This window comes from Heteronotia binoei, chromosome 9, assembly GCF_032191835.1.
Source record: "Heteronotia binoei isolate CCM8104 ecotype False Entrance Well chromosome 9, APGP_CSIRO_Hbin_v1, whole genome shotgun sequence".
NCBI lineage: Eukaryota > Metazoa > Chordata > Lepidosauria > Squamata > Gekkonidae > Heteronotia > Heteronotia binoei.
In genome coordinates, this window is record NC_083231.1 from 51,682,406 (window position 1) to 51,693,769 (window position 11,364).

An 11,364-nucleotide genomic window follows, 5' to 3' on the forward strand; every position below is an offset into this window, starting at 1 on the left:
CTTTGAAGCTGCCAAAAGCACTCTTTACAGCTTACACACAGTATTTGAAAGGCTGAAAATCTATAACAAATACATCATATATATATGAGCCCTGTGGCACAGAGTGGTAAGCTGCACTACTGCAGTCTAAAGCTCTGCTCATGACCTGAGTTCAATCCTGGCAGAAGCTGGGTTCAAGTAGCTGGCTCAAGGTTGACTCAGCCTTCCATCTTTCCGAGGTTGGTAAAATGAGTACCCAGCTTGCTGGGAATAAAGTATAGATGACTGGGGAAGGCAATGCCAAACAACCCATTAAAAAGTCTGCTGTGAAAATGTCATGATGCAACATCATCCCAGAGTCGGAAATGACTGGTGCTTGCACAGAGGACTATCTTTTCACATGCACACACACACACACACTATATATAAAAAAATAAAAAAAATGTGTTAGAGTATGAGCTTTTGTGAGTCAGTGTTCACTTCTTCAAATGCATCTGAAGAAGCAAGCAATGATGCACAAAAGCCCATACTCTGCCACAAATTTTGTTAGTCTTTAATAATAATAATAATAATAATAATAATTTTTATTTATATCCCGCCCTCCCCGCCAAGGCAGGCTCAGGGTGGCTCACAACATAGAAATACAATGTACAGTAAAACCATAATACATGATAATTACAAATACATGATAATTACAATTACAATTACAATTAAATCAACTTGTATTAAAATTAACATTATGGTGCTATGACTCCGATCTTCTATAAAATTCAGTGGCTAAAACATTTACAGCGAATCTATCTTGGCTCGGCATTAAGTGAAGGCTATTTTAAAGAGGTAGGTCTTGCAGGCTCTGCGGAATTGGTCTAAACACCACAGGGCCCTCCTCCGGGCACCTCCTCCGGGAGTTGGTTCCACAGTAGTGGAGCTGCAATAGAGAAGGCCCGATCCCGAGTAGTCTTCAATCTGGCCTCCCTTGGCCCAGGGATATTCAGCTGGTTCTTTCCAGCTGACCTCAGCGCTCTCTGGGGTTTGTATGGGGAGAGACGGTCCCTCAAGTAGGGAGGTCCTTGGCCATATAGGGCTTTAAAGGTAATAACCAGCACTTTGTAACAAACTCGGTACACCACTGGCAGCCAGTGCCGTATGTGCTCCCACCTTGGGAGCCCCAACAACAGCCTAGCCGCCGTGCTCTGCACTAGCTGCAGCCGCCAGGTTTGGCACAAGGGCAGCCCCATGTAGAGGGCATTACAGTAGTCCAGTCTTGAGGTGACTGTTGCTTGGATCACCATTGCTAGGTCCCGGCGCCCAAGGAAGGGGGCCAACTGCTTCGCCCGTCGAAGGTGAAAAAACATGGACTTGGCAGTGGCCACTATCTGTGCCTCCATTGATAATGAAGGCTCCAGAAGAACCCCCAAGCTCTTGACCCTATGGGCCGCTTTCAGCGGCACACCGTCAAAAACCGGAAGAGGGATTTCCCTGCCCGGGGCACCGCGGCCCAAGCAAAGGACCTCTGTCTTCGTTGGATTCAACTTCAACCCACTCAGCCTGAGCCAACCTGCCATGGCCTGCAATGCTAGGTCCAGATTTTCCAGGACGCAGTCAGGCCAGCAGTCCATTAGTAGATAGAGCTGGGTGCCATCTGCATATTGGTGGCACCCAGGACCAAACCTCCGAGCAATCTGGGCAAGGGGGCGCATGTAGATGTTAAATAACATTGGAGAGAGAACTGCACCTTGTGGCACCCCACACACTAGTGAGTGCCTCCGGGACAGCTCTCCCCCAATTGCCACCCTTTGTCCCTGTCCGTCAAGGAAGGAGGAAAGCCACTGTAAGGCCGACCCCCTAATCCCTGCGTCGGCGAGCTGGCGAGTCAGTAGCCGATGGTCGACTGTGTCGAATGCAGCCGACAGATCTAACAACATCAGCACCGCCACGCCGCCTCGATCCAGATGCCGCTGGAGGTCATCCACCAAGGCGACCAGCACTGTCTCCGTCCCATGACCCAGATGAAGCCGGACTGGTGGGAATCTAAAATGGATGACTACCATTGAATAACGTGTATTTTAAAAGCTGTATGCATGTGCTTCTATTTTTGTGCATGTGCCACGGTGCCCTCTTTGCATGTATTTCAAGCCAGTTGAAACTTATCTGTATGCAGTTTAATGATCACATTCACTGCATATTGATTAATATATAATTATTTCCACTCTGGCTAATTTTGGGTGGAATTATTACTTCATGTTACAGAGCGTGTTACTAAAATCTCTACTCTCAGATTTAAATGCATTTACCTTCTTTAAACCCATTTATTTCATCCCTGAATCGCTTTTAAAAGTGCTTTTAAAAAACTGCATGCTAAAATCAAATTTTATTGTGAACTGATATGTACCTATTTATATAGAATGTATATAAACAAATTCAGGGATTTTGCAATCGTATCAGACTAACAAATTGGTTGGCTGTAAAAACTTTGAACGGATGCCGAGAGGCAGATTTGGAGCAGATGCAGGCTAATAGATTGAAGCTTAATCCTGACAAGCTGGAATTGCTACTGGTGAGTAGAAAGTTTGACCTGGAATTTAAAAGGTCATCCATTCTGGATGGGATTGCATAATGCATTCACCATACAAAGCTTGGTTTAATTGTGTGGCATTATTTGTTTTAATTGTTCTTAATACATGTCTTTATTGCATATATTTTTAATTTGTCTTGGTAGCCCTGATGAGGGCAAAAAAAGTGGGGTATTAATTTTGCAAACAAATAAAACAAAAGATTATCTACATTTGTGTATTTGTATTGAATACAGTGATTTATAGCTAGTTTTAGGTATCTTTTTCCAATTTATTGATAAAAGTCAAGCATTTTTTTCAGTCCGTCATTTCATCTCAATAGTATTAATCACATGAATAACTCCTATGAAACCAAAACAACTCTAGTGTGTACTGTTATGCCCACTTTTCTGCATCTTTAATTTATGTCTCACCCAATCAATAGTGCTCAAGATAACTAAAAATAGCTTTGCAAAAAATAGATTGGCTCCAGTGTTGCCCTTCCTGTATATGAGGCAGAGCAAGACGTGTCACTTCATACAGAGTCATGTAAAAACATGCAAAGACAAACTTTACTATGAGCAAAAAAGCAACCGATGTTTGCAAGGCATGTCATCTGTAGATCAATATTCCAATCTTATTTTTTTTGGGGGGGGGAGGAATTGGGGAAATTGTAATCCTGCATTCATGTTCAAGTCATCTCAGTTAGACAGAACTAGCCCTTTAATACAAAAAGCACAGTTTGAGAAGGATTCACTGACATCCCAGTGCCAAAGTCTTACAGATTAACAGAACTGGTTCTTTCATCACAAAATTAATGGGCTAGAATGCACCCTAATTTATGGTAATGTCCAGAGTTAGCCCTATGAGAGTTTCCCATGCATATCTAAGTAGATGCGGGCTCATTAAATTAATGCAAGGAAGTGAAGAATTTTCCTTGTTTACGAATAGCCTTTGCAAATAGAATTCAGAGCAAAATCACCTGTATACAGATTAGTGAACCCACATATAACAGCAATAGATGAAACAGACCTTCTGAGAAATAAGGCTGTTGCGCATCCTGTGTCAGCAGTATTCACAAATGAATACCTCTGTTGTTTTTCAATGAAGTGACTAAATAGGTCTGTTTTCCCTCATGCCTGCCTCCTCCCCCTCCCCATTAATCTTTGACATGAGTTTTAAAGGAAAGTTTGAAGAAACATGTTGTGTCCTAGGCTCAAATGGGAGAACTGTTACTTTTGGAGGGAACTGTTACTTTTGGAGGGAAGCCGAACAAGCCAGTGCTTGAACTCCACACCAGGGTTCCAGAGAAGGCCTAAGCGTGCCCAATCAGGGGAAGGATTGAAACATAAGTAGCCAATCAACATCCAGGCTCATACTGTACCCTGATAGGCCCTTAGGGCCCTGTAAATAGCCAATCCATGTAGATAGTTAAGGACCAATCAGAAGAGGGCAAGAATTGTATAAAGGAGCGGGAAGTTTGAACAGAGCTCAGTCTGTGTGTGTGTGTTCCTGAAGTAAAGCTTGCTGAAATCACTCTCCAACTCTGGTCTCTTACTGCGCCGACCCCAGTACTTTACAAAACACTTTGCCAATTTTGCATGTTTTGCCTGAGCAATACCCAACTGCACCATGTTTTCAATAATTTCTGACATTCAGATAACAAAACTTATTATATCCAGTGTATAAAGCTATTAATTTGCAAAATACTACATTGAAATATCATCAGTTTAGGACTTTAGCAAAGCATTCAGTAGTCATAGCAATTAATTCTTTTTCTGATGAGATCTAACCTATAAAGAACAGTCTGCAAGAATTACCTGTTCATTCTCAGATATTTTAACACAACCTTCTCACTAACAAAAAGCACAGCAATGGTGTCTGGGAAATGCTGTACCTTTCACATTGTTTGACAACAATTCTACAGAATCTCATTGAGGTTTAACTAGATTTCCTAGTTAACTTCAAGTTAATTTGAAGACCATTTAGTATTCAATTGACTAAATTCAATTTAGTGATGAAAGCAATTATAGAGTCTGCGGTTTCTCAAGACAAATAATCAGGCATTAATTTCCTCAGGGTCACTAAGAAATGTATGCCTTCCATTAGGGGTGGAATTCTAGCAGGAGCTCCTTTGCACATTAGGTCACAGACCCCTGATGTAGCCAATCCTCGAAGAGCTTACAAAAAAGAGCCTTTTAAGCTCTTAGAGGACTGACTACATAAGGGGTGTGTGGCCTAATATGAAAAGGAGCTCCTGCTTGAATTTCATGAAGATAGTTTCGGAGGATAGCCATGCTGGTTTACAAGAGAAATGGTAGATTTTGAATCCAGTAGTACCTTAGATACCAACAGAGTGTTTGAGGTATATGGTTTCTAAGGTCTGCTATCTGATGAAGGGAGCTTTGACTCTCAAAAACCTATACCCCAAAATCTTTTTAGTCTCTAAGGTGCTACTGTATTCAAATTTAGCTCTAAGAAACAGATGAAGACCTTGCAACTTGAAGTTGCATCTCAAATGAGAACTTGTATTTTCACAGGGAATAAAAAATTGCTAACATTGAAAGATAAACATCCTAATAATAAACTGATCCACACCTCTCAATCTAATCACTATTTATTTATTTTTATTTATTTGATTCAGCTTATATCCTGCCTTCCCCACAAGCAGGCTCAGGGCAGGTTACAACAAAGAGTTGACTTCTATTAAAACAGTTAACTAATACAAATAGGTCAATATTCAATTAAAACAGTTCATAATATTTTAAATGAATATTTAAAACATTAAATCCAAAGCATTAACATCCAGATAACATAAAGCTATACCAATTCTTGGTCTTCATGGTGCTGGATGTACAAAATTAGTACAGACTGCAGTGACCTGACTTCAGATATGGGCAATTCAGGGAAGGTCAGATGTTGGATATTGGGCATCTGCTGCCTCAACCAAAGGACTGGCAATACAGCTCCATCTTACAGACCCTGCAGAAATGTAATAAGTCCTGCAAGGTCCTGATCTCAAGTGGGAGCAAGTTCCTCCAGGCTGAAGCCAGGTCAAAAAATTTGGGCTGGGGACAATCAGTAAATGATGATCCACAGAGCACAAGGCTTTCTGGGGGACACATGGGGAGAGACAGTCCCTTAGATATGTTAGTCCCAGACTGCACAGGGCTTTAAAGGTTAGAACCAACACCTTGAACCAGATCCAGTACTCAATTGGTAGCCAGTGCAATTGGCATATGACTGATTGAATGCCAAATTCCAGAATCAAAGTTCACTCCAAAAGTAAATTACAAAGAGAGCAGAGTCCAATTCAAAGCATTATACAGAAAGCAAGGTCCAACGGTCCAAAGTAATTCACAAGTTCAGGGGGGGGGGAGATGTCAGAGTTAAGTGCCAGCCCAGGGGTCACAGGAACACAGCAGACTTCAATAACAGCATTGTGGTCACTGAATCAAGAGGTTAGTGACTCATAGCTTCCACAACATGCAGGCTCCCTGCACTGGGAGGCACTTCTCAACAAGTTCTTGTTAACAGTTAATTGCTTGGGAGTACTGCTGCAACTACTTAAAACTCATCAGCAAGCAGCTGATGATGGGCCAGGAAACCTGTACTCCTAATCCTTGCTTGCAGTTCCCTTCTAAGCTTCTGTCTCTGGCACACAAAGGGTGGAGGAGAGCCTGGTGGATTGATCTCACTTCACTGGGTCTTACTTGCTGCAGTCCTGGTGGCTCTGGGTCAGCTGCTGGCTGTGAGCCTTGATTAGTCTCTGCCCTTAGTTCAGGTCTGCCTACATGAAGCTCCTTTGCAAATAAGGAGACCCCAGCACTGCATGTCTCAATCTGACCCATGACAACCATCCAGTTTTCTGAGGTAGAGGAACCAAAGCTGCTGGAGCCTCTCCTCAATCCCACCCTACAAATTTCAAAAGATTGGATCACATTTTATTCCAAAGTGAAATTAATGAATTAGGAATCCTTCATTGCTGTTGTATAGAATACTGGGCATACTGCTTCTCCCCAGCCCACTATATTAGCAATCCACATGTGAACACTGATAAAACAGTTCCTCATCCTCTTGGAGTGACAAGTTGAGTGCCTCAAGGATCAATCCTGGGCCATATTTTGTTTAATATTTTTTTATAAATTATTTGGAGGAATAGAGGGAATGTTTATTAAATTTGTGGATGATACTAAATTGGAAAGAGTAGCAAATACAGTAGAATACAGTCTGGATACAGGATGGTCTTGACAGGGTGGAAAATTGGGCTAAAACAGATAAAATGAATTTTAATGGAGAATAAATGTAAAAACCTGCATTTAGGTAGTAAACATCCAATGCTTTGTTATAGAATGAGGAGGTCTTGGCAGTAGTATATGCAAAAAGGATCTAGCGGTCTTAGGCTGTGGTCACAAACACTAAATAATGCACTTTCAACCCACTTTCAATGCACGTTTCAAGTGAATTTTGCCAGTTCACACAGTAAAATCCAGTTGGAAAGTGCACTGACAGTGGACTGAAAGTGCATTCTTTAATCTGTGTGATCACAGCCTTAGTGGACCATACACTGAACATGAGTTAGCAGTGTGATGTGGTGGTTAAAAAGGCAAGTGTGATCTTGGGCTCTATCAACAGAAGTATAGTGTTCAGGTCAAACAAAGTGATGGTAGTGCTTTACTGTGCTCTGGCTAGACCTCACCTATAGTATTGTATTCAGTTTTGGGCACCACAATTTAAGAAAGATATAGGCAAGCTGAAACATGTTCAGATGAGATGGTCAGAGGTCTGGAGATCAAGTCCTATGAGGAAAGACTGCAGGAGCTGGATATGTTTAGCCTAGGGGGAAGATGGCTGAGAGGTGATATGATAACCATCTTCAAGTACTAGAAGGGCGATCATATAGAGGATGTTGTGAAGTTGTTTGCTATGGCTCCAGAAGGTTGGTCAAGAACAAGACGGTTGAAATTAAATCAGAAAAAATGTTGACTAAACATTAGGAAGAACTTCCTGACAGATCAGTTCCCCTGTAAATCAGGCTTCTTCGAGAATGGTGGGCTTAGGGTTGCCAAGTCCAATTCAAGAAATATCTGGGGACTTTGAGGGCGGAGCCAGGAGACTTTGGGGGTGAAGCCAGGAGACATTGGGGGTGGATCCAGGAACAAGGGTGTGACAAGCATAATTGAACTCCAAGGGAGTTCTGGCCATCACATTTAAAGGGACAGCACACCTTTTAAAATGCCTTTCTTCCATAGGAAACAATGAAGGATAGGGGCACCATTTTTGGGGGCTCATAGAATTGGACCCCCTGGTCCAATTGTTTTGAAACTTGGGAGGTATTTTGGGGAGAGGCACTAGATGCTATACTAAAAATTTGGTGCCTCTACCTCAAAATATAGCCCCCCCAGAGCCCCCAATACCTGCAGATCAATTCCCCATTATTCCCTATGGGAATCGTTCTCCATAGGGAATAATAGAGTGCCCAGTAGACATTTCCCTCCCTCCCCTCTTTCTAAAGCGGGGGGAGGGCCTCCAAACCAGGGAATCCCTGCCCCCTCCCTCTCTCTCACACACAAATACTTACTGGGTCTTGTTCCTGCAGAACTTTACTTGATCTGAAAACGAAAGCAAAACAAAGGGAGGGGCCGTTCTCCAAAGCCCTTCGTGTTTCCTGCTTCCTGCTCAGCCTTAAAGGCACATATTTTAAAAACGGACCTGCAGAAGCTCTAAAACTACATGGTGACTGCGGGGGGCAGGGCTTCCCGCACCGGCCAGCTGGCTGGAGGTGGGTAGAAGCCTGTAAAAACGGGGGATCCCCCGCTGGGACCTGGGGATTGGGACGCCTAGGTGGGCTGTCCTTCTTTAGAGGCTTTTTAAAAAGAGGCTAGATGGCCATCTGACAGAAATGCTGATTCTGTGAATTTAAGGAAATCATCAGAAGGAGAGGCAGGATGAGTTGCATCAGTACTTAGTTCTCATGGCCTTTTCTTATATGCTTCAGATAAATGTTGTTGGCCACTTTGGGGTCAGGCAACAGTTTTTCTCCATGCCAATTTGGCCAGGGATCCCTTTTTTTTTTGTCATCTTCTGGGTGTGGAGCAAGTGTCACTGGGCATGTGTGTGGGGAGGTATTTGTGAGTTTTCTGCATTGTGCATGGGGTTGGTCTAGATGACCCTGGAGGCCCATTCCAACTATGATTCTATGATAATACTGCAGAAAAGCAATCTTGATATTATTTTTTATATTTTATTATATTAAAATGTGTTTTGCCTGTTGTTTTCATGCTTATGTTCCTTCGTAAGCATTGATAAATCAAGCAAAAATATTGATTTGATAGTGCTTTACAGTTACATTAAATTCTTTGTGTGTGTGGTATATTAACAGTATACATGAGCAAAATGTAAAAACTGGGGAGGGGGAATCTTATTGCAATTAGTTGCTTTTTTTGCAGCAATTCTATCAATGCACGCATCATGTAAATTCTATTTTAAACAAGAATCTAACAAAAAAAATTGCTCTTAATAGTTGACCTACCTACATGTAATGTTTCATTATTTCTACTGGAAGGAGACAGCAGGAGGAGAGATTTTAAACAGACTGTTAGATTGATTAGGAGCCTTGCTGTGTCCAGCTGTTTTCAGTTTTAAGAGCTTGCTCCACTTCTCTGAGTCTCAGATAAAGGAGATACCTTAAAAATATGGCCAAAAATTGGCACCCTCTGACTAGAGTCCAGTTTGCTTCTTGGTATAACAGGGGATTTGGAGCACTGAAGCAATTTGAGATAATAACTGGAATAAAGATGGAGGGAAATTCAGAGCAATGTGACCGAGTCTAAGTTACAGCTCATTTTAGAGTCTGCTGCATGTCAGTTAAAAGATTATTTTTTTTTGCAACCATTGCATCCATGCATAGCCATCCAGAAGAGATGTTTCAGTGAGTAAAGAATTTGCTTATAAATCTTATAGAACCTGCAGCAGTCTGCTGGATCTTGTTTATAGGCTGTATGAAGATAAAATCACTCTAATTTGTTTAGGGTTGCCAGGTCCTACCTGGGTCCAAGCAGGGGATGGTCCTCATGTGTGCTTTTGTGATGGCATCATAGAGTGTTTACCCAAATTGCCAGAGTAATGTGCCCGGTGCAATGACATCACTTCTGGATGATGTCATCATGCTGGGTACGTCATGTGCGACTGAGCTCTTTGGGGATAGGGATCCCCCAGGGGCCAGCTCCACACCGGTGGCTTGGGAGCCTCCAAACCAGGGAAAACCCCACCCCCAGTGGGAGGCTGGAAACCCTACATTTGTTCCTACTTAAGAATCCATGTCCCATGCAGTTCATCCACTGATGAAACTGGACAGATATTAACAACCCTAATCAATCAAGACACTGGGAATTTAACCCAGTCCTATTACAAAATTAAAAAGTCAGAACTAAAGTCAGATCAGCATTAAATGATTATGGGCTATAATTGGGATACAGGGGAAGCTATCATAAGAAGTATTGTAAGCCAAAATACCCTCAAAACGAGGTTGGGGAATTGACAGGTGGGCACCTGCCTTAAAAAGGATCTTTGAATCTATGTATACAGGATACAGAAATTATTGCTGAATTTCTAACAATTTTATTAGGAACATATGGTAATAAATTTCAATTTCTTACTTCATTAATAATTACTTTTTTTTAATCTATCCCATATATTACTTTCTACCCACCCCTCCCCCTGTTACTTGACCCCCGCTGGTGTTATATAATTAAAATCTTAATATTAAAGGTACCCTTAATTAATAAGAACCAAAATTAATATCCTCCTCCCTCTTGTACTTAGTCATTATCAAAAATTATCCAATGTCCTTTTATTTTCCACTCTTTTTCTTCGTATCTTCTGAACTTTTTCCACTCAATCTTAAATACTTCTAAATCATAGTCTCTTAACTTGTCCATTTCACTCCATGTCATAACTTTTACAATCCAATCCCATTTCTCTGGTATTTTTTCTTGCTTCCACAACTGCGCATACAATGTCCTAGCATTTGAGAGCAAGTACCAAATTAAAGTTCTATCTTTTGGAAATGTTTCCATTTGTAATCCCAACAGAAAAGTCTCTGCAACTTTGTTAAATTCTTATCCCAAGATCTTAGAAATCTCTTGTTGAATCATCTGCCAGTAGTTTTTCGCTCTTTCACAAGTACACCATATATGGTAGAAAGAACCTTCATGTTTTTTACATTTCCAACATTCTTATTACTTCTGCTGGCACTATCCATAGTGGTTTTCTCTCATCGAAATTATTCCTGTACTTCATCCAAATATTTAGTAGATTATTTCTTACATAATGGTGTGAAAAAAACCAACCAACTTTTTCTTTCCATAGTACATTTAAGCGTACCAGCTGACTTTATTTCCATGACCTTCCAACGTTAAAAGTTTTTTATTCAACAGCGTCACCCAATCTTTTATCCACACTAGACAAACTGCTTCAAGATATAATCTTAAATCTGGTAGTTAAAATCCTCCTCTTTCTTTGGCATCTGTTAAAATTTTCATTTTAATCCTTGGTTTTTTCCCAGCCCATACAAATTCTGAAATTTTTCTTTGCCATTATTAAATTGTTTACTGTCTTTCACAATCGGAATAGTTTGAAACAAATACATTATTCTCGGCAAAATGTTCATCTTAATTGCAGCTATTCTACCAAGCAGTGACAAATTAAGTTTGTTCCATTTTATCATATCTTCATCCATTTTACGCCATAACTTTTCATAATTGTTTTTAAACAAATCAATATTCTTCATTGTTATTTCCATGCCCAAATATTTTACTTTAGGGATAACTTC